This window comes from Balearica regulorum, chromosome 1 (genome assembly GCF_011004875.1).
Source record: "Balearica regulorum gibbericeps isolate bBalReg1 chromosome 1, bBalReg1.pri, whole genome shotgun sequence".
NCBI lineage: Eukaryota > Metazoa > Chordata > Aves > Gruiformes > Gruidae > Balearica > Balearica regulorum.
The window spans coordinates 204,660,895-204,679,339 of record NC_046184.1 but is presented as its reverse complement, the minus strand read 5'-3'; the positions used below and the strand labels follow the sequence as shown (position 1 = coordinate 204,679,339).

Genomic DNA, 18,445 nt, shown 5'->3' with positions numbered 1-18,445 from the left:
CTCTGACATCATTGGGAGTCCTGTATCATTTTAATGTGTCTACTCTAGAAGATTTTCCACTAATACTTTTTTTGTTGCAAATACTTAAGCTGTCCCTTGTGAAATATATTAATTGGGGATAACTTGATCATCCATAAAAATAACATTTTATCTTTTTTTTTTCTTCTATAAACATAACACTTGATTCTTCCTCAGCCCCCATTATTTTTTTCTCCAAGATGGATCTGCTAGACAGTTAAGTCTTATGTACCCTTGCTAAGTGAGAGGTTTATTAATTGCCAACGACTTAAATAACAAGCTTTGCTTGATGTCTCCATTTTAAAAGGCCTTTACTGCTTTTTTCCATAAACAGGATTATGGCTTTTCATTGTGGTATTCTAAAGGATGTAAATATAGGGTTTTATTCAGTCATTTAATCATCTTAATTACAAGGTTTACCATAGCGAGATTAAACATGAATGGAAGATTTCATCCAGATTTACATGTTTTCCTCAGAATTAATACTTTCAGCTGAGCTTTTTAAGGCTTTTATCAGAGCTTTCAGTATGAGCTTAATGGAGAATGACGATTCCCATTGTTAGAATGAGAACAGTGCTGATGTGCGCAGGGGAAGGCAGATGCTTGCTCCCTCCCACCTCAAAGGGATGCTTGCTGTCTGGAGGGAACACTGCTACTTAATCGTTCCACAGCATCTAACATCTGTACAGATGTTAAACTATAACTTTTTTATTATTATTTATCTCTTCCTAAAGGACAAATCTGATCTTACCCAGTTTGGAAACTGTGTTACAAGCTGCATGCTTTATGCCTCCCCTTTAGTGTTATAAAACTGTAGTTTTCATGAGAAATGTTTCACCAAAGATGGTTAATGCCAGTGCTATGGGGATCACGGTCCTTCCAATGCATCTTCTGGATGTCTGCATAGTGTGTTGCTAAACTGGCAAGCTGCTGAAATAAAACTCTTTCTACCAAGGTCCAGGAGGTTTTGTCCTGTTCTTCTATTTCCTACACAGCTGTCCTAGTCCTCATATTAAATGGAGAAGGTCGTGTCAAATGGGGTTTTTTAAATTGAGCTCCCGTTTGTGTGTACTTTGGATATATACAGAAAACCACTTTGGAAGTAAACGAAAACCCATCACTTTTCACTGCTCAGGGTCTGCAAAAGGAATCTGAAAGGTGTATTTGCATTAAAACTGCAGCTTTGAACTGCAGCTCCACTAAAAGTCGGAAGCCAAGTCCAACTGAAGTGCAGTAGCTCTCTAGTTAGAACTCCCCTGGTTAGGCCCATACTGCACAAATTACACACAGAACTAATAAGGCAGGCTCTAAATGATCTCATTCAGGTACAGAATTGTTAGGAGTAGACTTCTCCAGGCAAATTAGTTATGATAACAAGATTGTTATATTTGGGCTGGACTGCCTTCAGTATGCTCATTAGCTTGTTTACAGGCAATTGGCTCAGGTATCTACATGCAGGACTCTGCAAATTCTGGTTTGAAGGCATCCATACACCCTCTGTCTCTCCATTTACTAAGCTAGCTTTTGTGAATGGAATTCACAGATGTATATAAAGGCCACAAGGTTATCTTAAGGCTGTGGATTCAGTCCCAGGATCCAGGCACCTAACAGTGGCATTTTGGTGCACAACATTGGAGAACTTCCCTATTTATGTGGATTACCAGTTTCTTCAAAATCGTAGGAAGCCTGCATGAACTTTGATCGCTGAACGTCCATCTCTCTCTAGACATGACTGAATGCTACTTCATCATGTTATCTTGTCACTAACAGGTGAGATTTCTTCCTGACCATGATTTGTGATATCGATATAGTTCTGTATGTATTAAACAGTAAGGTAACATCCAGTTTTTTCTGATATATTTTTTCAAATCTGACTTTTGAAATCAACTTTAGCATAGAAAGCTATATAATGTGCTCCCAGGAAAGACCAATGTGTAGGTGAAAGTCACATTTCTCCTCTCATCTTGAGAACAAGGTGGACTGTTTTGCTGGTTCCTGTCAAAGCACTGGCCACTCTCAGTATTCCCAAAACAACAGCTGGGCAGGTCATGCCTCCAACCACGACTCTCCCTTAACCTAAGCAGAACTTATTCATCAGTCAGTACCTTCTATTAGTAGTTTGTAGAGGTGAATATGCATGAAACTGCTGATGGCAAATAGAACATTTCACATTCTGGGGACATAACTATCATCTCCTGCAAACTGCTAGGCTTGCTGGGAAGGTAGGACTGTCCAATACCCTGAGGCTTCTCCTTCTACTAGCAAAAGTGAGATTTAGGGGACCACTGAAGTTTTCGGGTTTTTTGTTTTCCTTAAGACTTATATTAATGTTAAAATGGAAGCCAAATATATGTCCTAGACTTAACAAACAGGTAACCTGTAGTAAGGGGATCTATATACAGGAAACTCAACTCTGTTTTGTTTCTCTAGCAATTGCGTGCCATAGTTTGTTCTTCACTCATTTTAATTCATTGTGGGAGCATCATGCTGAGTAACAGAAACAGGCCACTTAAGTAAGGGTATTAGAAAATGATTGCTAACTGTACAGGACAGAGGAGTTTCTTTAATAAACCCTGAATGTTTCATATATAGAAGACAAGATGGCACAACTTCTCTATCACTTCTTTACATGTCCGAAACATATAAATGATCATAATGTACGTATAAAATGTTTTTAAAACACTGTTTTGAGAGCCATACCTATAAACCGAATGAGTTAGCTATTACGAGTTGAAGGGTTCCTGCACTTCCCTCTCATGCTTTGCTATATTTTTGTGTTCATTTGACTTTAACTGAATGCTAACAAAGCTTGAACTTTGTTCTTCAATAATGAGAGGGAAAAAAAAAGTGTTAGAAGACAAGTTCACAGTCCTTTAAACTCTATATTCCTGTCTTAATTCTGAGTTAATTCCATAGGGTCATCACGTCTCATCACCCACATTTTTCCCCAGAAGAATCATACAGATGTTTCCCTCTTTCATCCCCTACTTTATCACTTTTACTAGACTGCTTTTGAAACTTTCTTGTCTAGTAATGCTAATTCCCATGTGTATTATCATTAAAGTGGATGTCCATGGCCCCTGACATGACTCAATATGGCATCTGTATTCTTATCTGTGCAACTGATTGATGGCTATGCCTGTAGTTTTCATTATGGAATGAACAAACACAATTAACTTCTCCTTTTTTTCTTTTTTAGTTCTATGGTCTTTTCATTACTCAATACATGACCAGTAATTTTGCTTCTGACTTCCCTGGAGCACTTTACAGGGTTTCCTTCCTCAATCTTGTTGAAGGCATGCATCTGAGGATATGAAATTTGAGAGTTTTGGAATGACAGAATTTTCTGTAGGGTAGCATTGTAACAAGCTATGTTTGCCAATGAGGAGTTACTCCCAGTCTGTTGGCAATGTGTTGTTATTAGATTTTAATTACATTTTAATGATCTGCATGTGCCCCAAATTCTAGGCAATGTCTGTATAGTAGGCACATGGATAAATAATTGTTAATTATTTAAACTTTCTGTTATTTTTATTTTTTTAAAATAATTTCAAAAGTAATAAATGAACAGAAATGCATTACTGGTCCAACTGTAGTAAATTATCCCAAAGAACTTGTAATTTGGTATTTTTTTAAAAAAACTTTTCCAAGTGTTATCACTGTTGATAAGTCATCCCCACCCCCTTAAAAATGCTAACAATTCTTTCTAGAAAATACACTAAGCTACAGTAGAAACTGAAAGTTTAATGTCCGTAGACTCACTGGATCACTCACTAGAGCTGTGCTTCCCCTCAGAGACTATGGAAATGTACTGAGAGAAAGCTGGTTGACCTTGGCCAATTAAGGCAGCCTACAACGTTGGATGAAGGGGCAGCCCTGACAGGGCTCTGCTTAAGAGACATGTGCTCTAGTCTCACAGCCACAGTATTGTCAACAAATATTACCCCAGCTGCCAGTTCAGGAGAATCAAAGTGAAAGGAGATACCAAGAGAAGAGGGAGGAAGCACAGGAGATTAATTATTTTAAAAAATGCATTGAGTATGTTGGCCCTCAGGCTCATGCTCTATTGCTTTTTCAGGGCGCCAGCCATATGTGGCTATTTGTCTACAGCTTGACAAATGGGACAATAATGATGAAAAGTTTCCGTAGTGAGTAAGCTCCTCTTCCCTAGAGACAAGTTACTAGCCTGTTACTGAGATGTCCTAACAAATTAGACATAACTATCAGGAACCCCTCGGTCTAGTGATTAAACAAGACAGCATTGTCCTGCCGGGTTTAACAGAAATGTACATTCATGGTATCACAACCACATTTCTGCAACTAGTATTGTAAAGGTACCAATTAAAGTAGCAAATGGTGTTGCAAAAACTTTTTCTGTGGCACAGGCTACATAACTTCTACAATAGCAGGAACCCAACATTAATAGATTTAAGTTTGGAGCAGCATACAGCAGTTACAGTCTCAGAGGTACAGGGCTCTAGCAAAATTGACCCTCTCATAATAACCTTCCTATTGGAATCCATTTGCTGTTTAGTTCTGATGTTTTACTAAGGTGGTGGCTAGAACTATACCATTTTAACAAACGTGTCAGTTGTTAGTTAGTTAAATGTCAGAAAGCCCATTTTATTTAAGATAGAAAATTCCCAATTAATCCCAATTACCTCTCCACTTCATACCACAGAAAAGAATAGAGTGAGAGTGCACATGTTAATCAATGTAACTAAGGAGAAGCAGCCAGAAATGCAATGCTGATCAGACAGCTGAATCAAGAGGAAACATAAGAAGGAGGAAGAGATGAGAAATTATTAATTTCTAAAGGTCTGGAGTCTAGCTTTTTCACTCCATCTGGGGAAATCTTAAAGGATGAAAACTGGAGTTTCCCAAAAATGCAACTCTTCCCAGACTTGGCATGATTAACTGAATTCAACATTAATTCTGGTAGAGGTGACTACTGAAAATGTTAGGAGGTAAGTTTTGGTTCAGAATACAAAGCTTTGGACTGAACTGATCTGAGTTCCATATGATGCCATTAACAGTTTCTCTATATAATGAAGTCAGTTGTTCCTTATTTTGTAAGTACAATATGAAAGGGAATTTACAACCATTTGAGGTGATACAATGCTTAATGAGACATAGATTTCTATATAGCTTTATTTAATCAGTTCAGCAAAATTGTTCCAAATAAATGAAGCATTATGAAAACAATTCTAGTTGCTATATCTAGTTTTCATTTTTCTTTTTCAAAGGGGAAACTAGAAATTGTTTAGAAATACATATCGGGGTATATTTATGTTCTTTTTTCCTACCCAATGCAATTGTAACTGTTATGAAGGTAGTTATAACTTTACAATTAATACTTTAAAGGCAGTTGCTTGGATTTTTCAAAGAGAAAATGACTGAATAGATATAAGCATAGTATCATAGAGTTCAGGAAAAAAATCTGAATTATTACAGCCAAAGACAAACCCCTGTGCAGCAGCCCATGTGCATCCTTTATCTTCTGACAACAAAATATGTTCTCCAGAGCAATAACAGTGGAAAAGTGACTTCTTTTTGATCACAATGCCATCTTTTTAACAATGTAATAATTAATACCACACTTAATTCTGATAATTTGACTGCCCACTTCTATCTCCTGTGTTCTCATGCTAAGTTCCAATATTGTTAAAATCATTGCTGATGACTTCATTAGCCAGATAATACAATTCCTGTTGCGTTGATGCTATTACCCTAGAGCAGATAATCGGTAACCGGAAAATTTCACTTCATTTATTGGTTTATTGAAGCGTTAATTTTCATGGTATTTTCATCTTTTAATAATTAAGAAAGTTTTCCATTGGAGACTGCAGGGATAAAAATTCAGGAGGAGGAAGTGGGAAATGAAAGAAGGGTATGGCTGGTACTAATGAAGGATTTGTCTCAGTTTGGCTTTTCCTGCAGAACCACAAGGTCCTTTAGGAGTTTAGCAAACTACCATGTAGTTTCAATCCTGAAGAATCTATTTTCAGCTCTGCCAAATGTAAGATAGAAGGAAGGAGCACTACCCATTTTACAGAGGATAACAGAGGATGTTGTACAAAGAAAATTTCAATAAAAGACTAAAATTGCACTGATTTACAGTCCAGATCTTGTGACTTTACATCATACTTCATGCCTAAAAGAAGTGTTTGAAAAACATAATCAGTCTTCTGAAAACTATGCATGTACTCAGCACAGGAGGGAGTAGAATTGCCTGTTTGTGTTACTTTAATAATGATATTCTTTTAGGAAAAAAAAATAATCAGGGAGAGTTGGACAAATAACTTCTTTTTCCATGTGATATGTATATATGATGTGACACATCAGGTGTCACTTTGGCTGCTATTGCTAAGGGGTTGAGGAGGAGAGGTTATAATCATGGGACGCTGCCCTAGGCTGAAAGTAAGAAAACAGAAGGCTATGTATCATCTCTAAATAACAATTATGTGACAAGTAGAAGATGGATGGAAGCAGTTCACTGGGTTTCCAATAGTGCAGAACAATGTGCATAGGGACTCAACAGTGTATTGTCTGTATGTAGAAACAGGTAAGAGTTACAGTTTCTACATTGTTAAATTTTAAATGATTGATTGTTGCTGAGGTTATTTGTAGTGATTTATTTGTACAACATGGTTGAACAACATTATCAGCATTCAGGGCAGTTTGCCTAATGTGACGTATCTTCATCTTCACTTTGAGTTATTTTTTAATTAAGGTGAAAAAAATAATCTGTCATTGTCATTCTTAATACTTAAAAATTGTCTTTTGGGGACTATAAATTTGGTTTTATGTTATTCTCTTTAGCTTATGTTCACATGTTCCATTGTGTTCAGAAAGATGTAAATGGAGGATCCATTCCTTGGTACATTTAAGCCTAGAAAATATAACAAGAAGGAGCTGAGCAGTAGACCTTGAGCATCTGGGGAGATTATGTGGTCTTTACTACTAAGTTGTTTTGTTTTTTTAAAATCAAATTCAGAGAGAGGATGAGGGGATAGCAATCCATCTCCGATGTTCATCTACACAGCTTCTAAGGATTTGTTGACTATAACTTTTTTGTGTGTGTGCATTGGCATTTCTTCTAGATGTACAAAGAGCTGGTGAGGAGAGGAAAGGATATTAGAAATTTAAAAAAATATGTATTAGTGGAGATTTCACTTTGACTATGGCCTGCTTCATGACTGCTGGGAAGATATTTCCTTCCATCTTGTTTGGATTTTCCATATAAGGGTGATGATAATGGTACTGCCCTTGATTTGAGATCTTAGGATAATAAATACTTCAGAAGCAAAGGATCAGGCCCAAGGAAGGTCCATCAATCATATTGTGCCGTGGCCACGGTGGAATTCACCAAACACTGACCTGCAGATAGACCCAGCAAAAGCCTTTAAATATATATTAAAACACCTAGCACCAAGAGAATATAAAGCAGAGAGGCAGTGGGGTGTATCTTAAGTTCAATATGTTCAGCCATACAAAAGTGACTCTATGGACTCTGAGTACTCAGTTTTTTGCAAATACAATTCCTATGATGACAACTACTTGTAAAGAGTGGTGAAGGCTGTTAAAAAAGATTGTGTTCTGAAGCATTAACTAGAACTGCAGTAGCCTTTTATTTTCATTTCTACACCCAGAAGCCTGAAATTAAATCTTGTTGAATAAATCTTTCTTCTACTATTAATCCTTCCTGGCATTAGGAATCAAGGTGAATGAGGGATAAAGTGACAAATGTAAGTTGCTCTCTTTCTCGGAAGTACAAAAAGCCAAACTGAAACATACATATGTACTTCTTGAGAGACTGATTCTCTGGTAAGTGGAGATCTAGTGAGTATTTTCAGCCAAATTAGAGAATTTGCTTAACAGAGCTTCTGTTACTAAATGATGAGTAGAGGAAAGCTAGGGACGTAGAGATTTTGCATCTCAGCTGAAAAAGAGATAATGTCAGTCGTGCACTTGACAGAGCGATATTGCACAAATTTGGATGATCATCATCCTATCATTAGTTTGGGGTTTTTTGTTTTGATTAATGTCCTAGTTACACCTTTGAAATGCATTAAACTATTAGTATCATTGCAATAGTCATAAAATGAAAATTCCATGTAACGCAGCAGCCCACTTGGGTGCAGGATTCTAAGGTTCAGTGCAGGTAACAGTATGCTGGAGTATGACCTTTCATTGTGCTGATGCCTGCAGCAGATTTAGGTGAGAAGTAGACCATGCTGGAGTAACTATCACACCAGTGCCATTAAAATGTAGAGAAAAACAAGTATCATAACATGATCAGAGAACAAAAGAGATATAAACTGTGAAAGAGAAAAAAGGAGAAAAAAAATTACTTTAAATTCTGTTGAATGTTTTGCCAGAGAAAATAATTTCCACATATGAATGTTCTATACAGTGATGTGTTTTCCTGAGCATTAAACAATATCCTCATTATTTTCTAATACCACACTTTTCATATGAGTGCAATAGTTTGACAGTCATTATGAAAGAATTCTTGTTCATTCAAATTATTAAGAAATAATCAACTTGTGTTACTGTATGTTCATCACATTTCCATCATAAAAAGGTTATAATAACAATAATCATCCTCATCTATCCAAATCAGAGTTTACCAGTGACCCGTCCTGCACATTTGTCATTGCCAAGTTTTATATCTCCTGTACATCAGTGATTACAACTGCATAGTTTTGCTTTTAACTGTTACACTACTCAGCAGTAGAGGACAAAGAATTCCAGAACTGATCTTTTTGATCATACTTTGCAGCCAGTTTTTAATCCTTTCAATGCACAATAAGTTAGTTTTGAGGTTATTCAAATTCTTTTTAATCAGCATGTTCTTTAAAAAAACATGAATTCTAGGTACATTACAGAAACTTTGTCAATAAAAAGAACAATAAAAATATACTGAGTTAGTTTGACTAGATTTATTTTCTTCCAATATTTTTAATTATATTTCACTTTTTAAATTGGATATTAATCAAGTCTCATATCAGTCATTGAATTATTTCATCTAAGATTGAAGCTGATGAACTTATAATGCTGTGAATCTTCCTGATTACCCTTTCTAATGCTGGAACAAAATTATCTCTAATTCTTGTCTTTGGAAATTACTATCATAGAATCATGGACTCATTTAGGTTGGAAAACTCTTAAGATCTTCGAGTCCAACCATTAACCTAGCACTGCCAAGTCAAACCACTAAACCATGTCCCTAAGCGCCACATCTACACATCTTTTAAATACCTCCAGGGATGGTGACTCAACCACTTCCCTGGGCAGCCTGATCCAATGATTGACAACCCTTTCAGTGAAGAAAGTTTTCCTAATTTTCAATCTAAACCTTCCCTGGCACAACTTGAAGCCATTTCCTCTTGTCCTATCGCTTGTTACTTGGGAGAAGAGGCCAACACCCACCTGGCTACAACCTCCTTTCAGGTAGTTGTAGAGAGCGATAAGGTCTCCCCTCAGCCTCCTGTTCTCCAGGCTAAACGACCCCAGTTCCCTCAGCTCCTCCTCATAACATTTGTTCTCCAAACACTTCACCAGCTTTGTTGCCCTTCTTTGGACATGCTCCAGCACCTCGGTCTCTTGTAGTGAGGAGCCCAAAAGTGAACAGAGTACTCGTGTGATCTCACCAGTGCTGAGTACAGGGGGACAAGCACTTCCCTAGTCCTGCTGGCCATAGATGTTTCAGTAGTTCTACAAAGTCAGTGGTATTGATTAAAAGAGGTGCAATGCTAATGGTTAAATTCTGAGTTAAGTTCTCTGATATTACTTATTTAGACTGTTTAAATTAATTGCTTTTACCATGCACTTTTTTTCTGCTTTTCATAGAAAATAGCATTATACAGTGACATCTGCATTACCTAGTATGTTATAAAATATGGAACATCAATTTATATGGAGCATTCAGGATTTTTCTAAATAAGTATTGATTTCTATTCCTACCTAATAACAGAGGAATATCGATTAAAAAAGCTGTTGTTAGAATTTTTTTATTTACTTTCAAAAGATTTTTAAAATTTCCTGTAAGTAGTTTGCCTCACTTGCAATCAGAGTTTTCTCTTCCCAGTGTTTTTCTTCCTTGAAAATCTTTTTTCAGTCCTAACCACAAATTTGTTTCCACCATCAGCTTTTTTTTTCCATAAATTTACATCATTTTCATATTTTCTTTACTTACATAAGACAACAATGCATAGTGATAAAATGGCCTTAAATTCTGAAATATAATATGTCTAAACATTCCTTTACATGAAAACATTACTGAGAATACGGTATCTCAAAAATTATTTCAAAATATGTCAAGATTTTTTAATTACGATTTATTTATTTATTTAAAGAAAGGAGGGCCCATAGTCAGGCTGAGTTTGAGTTCCACAAAGTTACTGTGACACAATATTAAACAGTGAATTTGTAGGCAATAAGATGATAATGAGGTGTTAAGAAACAGCCAATACAGATTTATCAAGAATAAATCGTATCAAATTTAAATTTTTTTCTTTGAAAGCTTGAGTGGCCTAGTGGAAAGAAAGGCATATTTAGCATTTCTGAATGACTCCTAGCTGCACGAGGTTACAATCACTGCAGAGCACAGAATGAGAATCCAGAAGGATCAGTACATTGGAGAAATTGCTTGCAACAAGTAACACAAAATTCAGCAGAATGCAGATTATCCTTACCAAAGATCAAATTTACAGATAGAATAAAGGAAAATAAGTGATTAAACAGCATTCTTCCTTAGAAAAGTACTGCTATTACAGAAAATGGAATACTTAGTAGAATGGAAAATTACATACTTGAGTTCTGGGACATACTAAGACGATTGCTACCTATAGAGTACATGAGACTATTATTCCGGTTATCAGTAGGGTTAATGTCTCAAATAGAATGCCATGTCCAGCTTTGGGTCCTACATTATAGGATGTAGAAAAGCAGTAGAGATGACAACAATAAAACTAAGTAGAGAATTCAAAAACATGACTTCTAAGAAAAAGTTGAAGAGATTTGTTTGATCTAGCCTAAGAAACAGAAGCCTGATACACACAAGGATTATGGTCTTCCTTTGTAACTGTAAAAGTATAGGTCATCAATACAGTGTTTTCAATACTTTCAATATGGTAAGTTGAATAAGTAATAAACGATATAAAAAAAAAAGGAATTACACACAAATATTAAGGGAAAGTGTCTAATTATTAACTGAGCCATGAAATAGGTTATTCTGAAGATCTAAATTTAGGAGTATAACTCACTGGATATTTTTAAAGACTGGGCTGAGAACGTCTGATCTTGCCTGAGGGCAAAAAAAGGGCCTGAAGAACATCTGGGTTTGAGTTCCTTTTGATCACAATATTTTTATTCTTTCTGGAACAGATTTTTTTTTTTTTTTAAATATGAAAATCATACCAGTGACAATCAAATACACATAATGATCTAGCATCCTTTCCAAGAAGCCATATTTTTGTTGTATGTTATGTGGTCTCTTTAAAAAGCATATATATATGAGTAAAAGATTTCATTGGTCGTTACATGTTTCAATGACTGGCTAAATTTCATATATGTCAAATGTACAAATGAGATTATACCAGGCTGTGCACACTGGTAATAACAATACAATATTTGTATCCTCCAGTACAAGATCAGTTCTGACAGTACACTTACCTTTTCTACCATATTTTTAGTTATTGGCCGTGTGACTGGTTATAAGAAAGAAAATATTTGAAGATTTATCACTGTAATTAAATCTGAACAAAGACAAATATGTGATTGGTAGAATTGTGTTTCAGGTAAGTGAGCAGTAGATACAGAGCCCCCAGAGCAGAAAAGAAGCAATTTCATTGCTAGCTGATAAATCGACAATATCTATTTGCTCTATGTGGGTGAATTACAATGCAACAAATAAATTACCTTCATTAAATATTTTCTTGGAGGATTAATGAGCACTGATAATAAGCCACAGCAGCACAAATAAATGCACCAAAATTATTTATCTGGTTGTGGTGGGAGGCTGGAGGAACAACCTATTGTTATCATTCATCTTAGCTAAAAAGAAGCCTTCCTCCCCTCTGAATGTGAAGTGTTCTCCATCATTAGAGTGTGCCACATATTGCACCCTTATTCTGTTGCTGGTACACAGAAAATGTGATGATAAAGTTGAAAACTGGGCTTGAGATTAAATAAGGTTTTGTATTTTCGGCAGGGGAGAATCAGGCATATATTTTTCCTGATACTTTATTTTGTTTAAACAGAATATTTCTGAATGGTAAAGCAAAGCCATCATGCAAATTTCATGATTTATAGCTATGTATAGTAAATTCAACCTGTAATATGGAGTGCACTTTTGCTGCTTTTCTTATCAATAGAAAAAAAAAAAAGGCAACTTCTTCAGAGTTGCTAAAACTCCCAGATTATCTCAGATTTTGGCTGTCATCAGGCATCAGTACCATTTATTCATCAAGTACTGCCATCTTGTGGAACTGGAGTAATCAGAGGAAATCCTAAACAGAGAAATATATTTTCCCAACAGGATACTGGAGTAGACAGAATACTATATCTCCCTCTGCATCATAAAAAGAAGACAAAACCTAGACTTATTTCTTGTATAAACACCATAACTCCACAGAATTGCAGTTATGGGATGTGTATTTGCATGTTTTGCCTGTGAAGATGCAATATTTAACCATTGTATGGGCTGTACATTTAAGTTTTAGGTGGCCTTACATGAGTTAGCATGGCGACTTTCTTGTTACATCTTCACTTGCCACCCAAAATACCACTTTGCTCGTAGGACTGATGAAAAGCCTGTCCAGAAAACTCATGTTAAAAGGATGAAAGAAGCAATATCTCAGGAGAAAAGCCTTGAAGCAAATCTGGGAAACATTCAGGCACTAACAAACACAGCAGTGAATATTTGGTGCTATCTGAATGCTTCCAGCACAGCTCTCGTTACAATACTTCAGGGGTTATTTCTTACTGACCCACAATGACAGAAAGACTTTTGCATTACCATACTACTGATATTTTCTGCATCAGAATGATATCTCCAAAAGCACAATACAGCACTAACATAAATGCTGATATGTCAGTATTCCAGCTTCATCCATTATGGGAAGTACGACAGATCATGACATTTTAGGAATTAGTGTTGTGAAATGGAGAAAATAGATCTACAAAAATCATTTAAGAAATTATAGTGAACAAAATTTCACACCATAAATTCCTTTTGGCAGGAGATAGATGCTCTCTTCTCACTTCTTTATCACCCAGTGACCAGATTTTCACCTACATAGCCCACTAAAAAGTACTTAATAAAACACAGAAACAAATTGGACATTTAAAAGGCTTTCCAAGTGACCTTCAGAAAGAGATACAAACCTACTTGGAGAGTTTTTTTGGTAAACAAGGCTGGTCAGTCATAAAATGAAATACCAGTTTTGCAGTTACCAAAAAAACTTAAAGCATTTTCAGACTAAGACTTTGCATATAACAGAATTTACCAACAGCAGAGTCCTCCAGCCCAAGCCACAGGAGAATACCGATTTACAACTATCTCTATAATTCATAATTTCTCTCTTTTTACTCTATGTTTCTGTTTGCATTGATGAATAGTATCTGCATAAAAGTTACTTCTGTGTTGGCAGTCAACTGTAATTTCCAGGAAGGGCTTTGCATCATCTTTGTGGGTTTGGCATAGGTGTCACATTAAAAATAAAAAAGATGGGCATAAAAAATAAAAAATAAACTCAACATATATTCTGTAAAAATACTCTGAACTTCTCTATAGTGCAGTATTCACAGTTTCCTATTTTCGCTCACACTTTTTCTCGCTATTGAACATGGACAAAACATTTACTCAGTCTTTTCTCAAAAGGAGATGACTTCAGCAGGTTCATATCTAGGATATTTACTTCCTCATTTTACAATTCTAGTTTAGGTTATTTAGATTTTAGTAGCACTGACTTTCAGCTTCGAAATCTCTTGAAGCTCATCATTATTTACCTGTCAGACTTGAGATGCATCTCTGGAGTTAGAAGAAGTTAGTACAATGATGACACTTGTGTTTTGTGCTTAGCCAGATGACACTGATTCGAAAATCTTTTAACCTAAACTTTTATAGGAAAATATAGGCTTGAAGTTCACTAAAACAGCTGCAGTGAGCTGTGTACACATAGGCATAGTGTCATCTGTTTGGTCTTAGGCTTCTTGTTCTGAAATTCAAAAAGTTCAAGCAGCAGTTTACCATTTTGTAAAAGTGGGATTTCAGATAATATTTAAAAGAAAGCTCCTCTTCTTGTAGTGTGCTCCTGTGCTAAACTGCTGAGGGACTTGTGGCATGTAACTATATTCACCATTGGTTTAGAATATTTTACTGTGCATGTACTATGGATGACAAACTTGTCTATAGATAGACAGCAATGTTTTAAATGTTGATTCTCCATCATTCTCTCTTTATTAGTTTTTTTTATATGTCACTGCAATCATCTGGGTATTCTCTTATGCATGATACTCTCAGAAGAAAAAAAACAAAAATGATAAAACAAAACCCCAGGTTTTGTACTTGAACAGCCTTCATTAACAATTCTGTGATTTAAGAACCCTAAATTTTAATTTTGCTGGCATATGAATTGGGACATTCAGAGCCCCAGAATATGAACACCAATGCATGTTTCATCCTCTACCATGGCTGCAAATTTAGAAGTGCGAGACATTTGTACAATGGATCAATGTCAAGGTACACCCATTTTCCCATAATTGCAGACATTCTTTTAACACTCTTTTGTAAAATCACTTCTGCAAGATCATCCAATTAATTCTGTCCGTAGATCCCAAGCCAGCTGTGGTTTTTTCTGACTGTTCTGCATAGCATGCATTGGAAATCGCAGTGTTTCCCTGAGATATTTCAACTGAAGCCTATACATACTGTGTGGTCATAACCCTCAAAATTATATTTAAGAATCTGCTGAAGTCATTAACCAGGTCAAATAGGAGAGAAACTTCACAAAGTGTGTAAGGGGCTTTTCACCTGCAAAGAAGGTTTGGAATTCCAGATCAATTTCAGATCTGAGCATTCAGATCTGCAAAGACTTCAGGTATTTGAAAGTGTATTCCCAGGGTTTTGCTTTTTAGAAATGAAAAATAGGAGTAATTCCTGCAATGTCAGTGGGTTGACAATGATCAAGAAGTAAACTGTTAGCACTTTCATCTCTACGTTGGAGTTTGGGCTCCTGGCTGGAATACAGATGCTGTAGATATGCACAAATAGAAGCATTAACCATAGCTTAACAGCATAAATTATTTGAGGTTTAGATTTGGCAGAAGTTCTGTTACTTTTTTCTCTTTATTTCTAAAAATAATTTAGAAGGTGGCAAAATGAGAGTATCGCCCCCCCCCCCCCCCCCCCCCAATTCAGCAGTAGACTAAGTATTCTGTTTCCTTAGAGGCACATAAATTTATTGCCTGAAATCCATTCCTTAGGAGTAGTTCTAATTAATAAATGAATAATTAACTGAGTGTGTTTTTAAGCTACAAATGGAAATTCTATTCTACATGAACTACCAATGAACCCACAATGATGACTACTTTACATTTGGTTTGAACTACTTTAAAGCCATAGCAATTAGTGAGACTGATTGCTTTCCATTTGAATTGGTAACAGGTGTCTTCAATTAAAGCCTATGCATTTTCCTTGAACTTGTATGTTCATCATCACCTTGTAGAATTTTATGCTGTCATGAATCATTTCTGCCAGATAAGTCATCATGGCAAAATGATGTGGCAATGAAATTTTCAGAGAGAAATATTTTGGGCTAATTAGTATTTTGCCTGAAACATAACAGAAGAGGAACGAAATTTTAAACACTCGGAGAGTTCTCTGTGAGCCCTGAATTCCTCAGGGTCCTGTGTAACCCCTCAGAATTACAATTAGATCTGAAGAAGGTTTTAAGCAAAAAGCCAATGTGTGCAGCTTAATTCCCCATTCTGGAGAAGTCTTCCCCTACTGTCAGGTAAATATGTTTAGTCCATTAATATAGCACTTTTGTACTAATACCGTCAGTTTTTCATGAGAAAATTTTCATCTGACTTCAAAACTGGACTGAATTTCTTCAAAATTAATCCAGAACAACCTGCATCTCTACATCACTGCTTGCACTGTTGGCTTGTCCTGGTTAAAAAACTAGTTATTGTTCTTTTCTATTCCTTTCTGGCCACTGTGTCAGGGAATGGTATAACACAGGGATAGAAAGGACAGATCAGTTGGAATTTCCAATGCTTTCTATACTGATAAAATCAAACTGCACACCTGGCTATGGCATATATTTAGCTAGGATGTTAATGTATTTCATACTTCTTGTACTATGAACAGCTATACCAGTTCCTCTCCTATCATTAGCAGAAAAGCACACAGAAAAATTTTAATTTTGAGGTGTTTCCTCTCACCCCATTGACCCTTTCCTTTTCCAACTAACTTGATATCAAGCAAACACTTTGACTGTAGTGGGGATAAAAGTATGAGAGAACCAGACTGACATGCATGCGATTACTCTCTTCATATCGCTGTGGAAGCTGAGAGTAGTCACCTAAGAAATTTGAGTGTAAAAACTTGGAACTTGCTATACCAACGGAGCAGTCTGCATATTGGAGCAATAGCAAGGATTTTATATACCTGAACTAGGTTTGGCTTTTCTGATTTTGGAGTCAGTTCTTTAAAGGCTATCATGGGGTGGGGGGAAGATTACAGAAGAAATTGCCTTACAGCTAATGTGCCAGTTTAAGTAGTGAAGAATATATTTTTTAAAGTGTGAAGACAAAATGAAACAGTGGAAGGTAAGATTGAAAGGAGAACAACATATAAAAAAGTACACATAAGATTAAGGCTTTAAAGTCTCATTTGGTGGAATTCTACACGAATAATTCCCTGCGAGAAAATCCCTGCTAAATGAGAATCTCATTAACTTTACTGATACTTCTAATGCAGAGACATTAATACATCTAGGTTTTTAATAAATCACAATATAATCTCATACAGAATAATAGGAAATAATCTTTATTCTCAAACAATTATTATGACTTTAAAGGGAAAAGTATATACTTTTCAGGTGAACAGAATGATTTGCAGGATAAAAATGAGAATCAAGGCAATGGCTTTAATTTTTAAAAAATCACTTTGATTAGTCTTTGATCCATCAGATTATGAGGAAAAGCAGTTGCTTTGGTTTAAGGAATTATTCATTGATCATAAGGATTTAAGCTGCCTATAGGAAGATTTCTGAGATTCTTCAGTGAAGCAGATAAGATAGAAGTGTAGTGTGGTAATACTACCTGCAGGGTAGGTTGAAGAGTTATTAGAATCTGCTGATTTTAAAAACAGATGTTCAGAATTAAAAATTGTTTATACACACACATGGAAAAAGTCATCCGTAGCTCTATAGGGTGCATCTTAGAATCATAGAATGGTTTGGGTTGGAAGGCACCCCAATGATCATCTAGTTCCAACCCCCCTGCCATGGGCAGGGACACCCTCCACTAGACCACGTTGCCCAAAGCCTCATCCAACCTGGCCTTGAACATTTCCAGGGATGGGGCATCCACAGCCTCTCTGGGCAACCTGTTGCAGTGCCTCGTCACCCTCACAGTAAAGAATTTCTTCTTAACATCTAATCTAAATCTACCCTCCTTCAGCTTAAACCCATTACTCCTTGTCCTGTCACTACACTCCCTCATAAATAGTCCCTCTCCAGCTTTCCTGTAGGCCCCTTCAGGTACTGGAAGGCTGGTATAAGGTCTCCCCGGAGCCTTCTCTTCTCCAGGCTGAACAACCCCAGCTTTCTCACCCTGTCTTCATAGCAGAGGTGCTCCATCCCTCTGATCATGTTCGTGACCCTCCTCTGGACTCACTCCAACAGCTCCATGTCTCTTCTGTACTGGGGCCCCCAGAGCTGGACGCAGTACTCCAGGTGTGGTCTCACAAGAGCTGAGTAGAGGGGCAGGATCACCTCTCTCCACCTGCTGGTCACACCTCTTTTGATGCAGCCCAGGACACAGTTGCAAGTGCACTTTGCTGGCTCATGTTGAGCTTCTCGTCCACCAACACCCCCAAGTCCTTCTCCTCAGGGCTTCTCTCAATCCATTCTCCACCCAGCCTATAGTTGTACTTGGGATTGTGCTGACCCATGTGCAGGACCTTGCACTTGGCCTTGTTGAACTTCATGCCGTTCGCATGGGCCCACCTCTCCAGCCTGTTAAGGTCCCTCTGTATGGCATCCCTTCCCTCCAGTGTGTCATCTGCACCATGCAGCTTGGTGTCGTGGGCAAACTTGCTGAGGGTGCACTCGATCCCACTGTCCATGTCACCAACAAAGATGTTAAACATCGCCAGTCCCAGTACTGACCCCTGATGAATGCCACTCAT

At 36.8% G+C, this 18,445-nt stretch overlaps 1 protein-coding gene across 2 annotated transcripts in view; it reads left to right on the top strand.

Annotated features, from left to right (window-relative positions):
- CNTN5 (contactin 5) overlaps nt 1-18,445 on the top strand; it is a 678,480-nt gene that overhangs the window by 477,900 nt on the left and 182,135 nt on the right. The window lies entirely within an intron of this gene.